Source organism: Carlito syrichta, unplaced genomic scaffold (assembly GCF_000164805.1).
Source record: "Carlito syrichta isolate Samal-C Ts95f unplaced genomic scaffold, Tarsius_syrichta-2.0.1 Scaffold304743, whole genome shotgun sequence".
Classification (NCBI taxonomy): Eukaryota; Metazoa; Chordata; class Mammalia; order Primates; family Tarsiidae; genus Carlito; species Carlito syrichta.
Genome location: NW_007248839.1, coordinates 213,292 through 213,835, shown reverse-complemented (window position 1 = coordinate 213,835; position 544 = coordinate 213,292).

The window sequence follows — 544 nt, the reverse complement described above, 5'->3', positions numbered from 1 at the left end:
TCGCTGCCCAGGCGGGTCTCAAACCCGTGGGCTCAGGCAATCCACTCACCTCAGCCTCCCAAAGGCGCGGGATTACAGGCTTAGCCACCGAGCCCGGCGACTTTTTCTTAAGACTTCACACTTTGTATATATTTATTTAAGTCTTCTCCATAGAATATAAGCTCCCAGAGGACCAGGCCTTGGTTTTGTCCCCCAAAGTATCTGAAATAAGCCCTAGACAGGTGGGGGTTCCATAAACACTTGTTGAAGGAATGAATGGCCATCTCTCAGCCTCAGGTTCCCTCACGCTGGTCAGGCTGTCTGCTTGGGCCCAGCCTCCTTGGCTCCCAGAGGTTCTCAGACCAAAGTGAAGCCTATAGGCTAGACATGGGAAGGAAATTCACCAGAGCCTCGGGGAGCCAGCCATGTCCTCCTCCCAAATCTGGGATCCCCCCCATGCCTTCCCCGTTCCTGTCCTCATGCGTCTTGCTGCCTCCTGCTTGTGCCCCAGAGCCAGCCTCTCCCCAAGTCCGTCCAGGGCCCTCTTTGCTTTGTTACCTAGGCT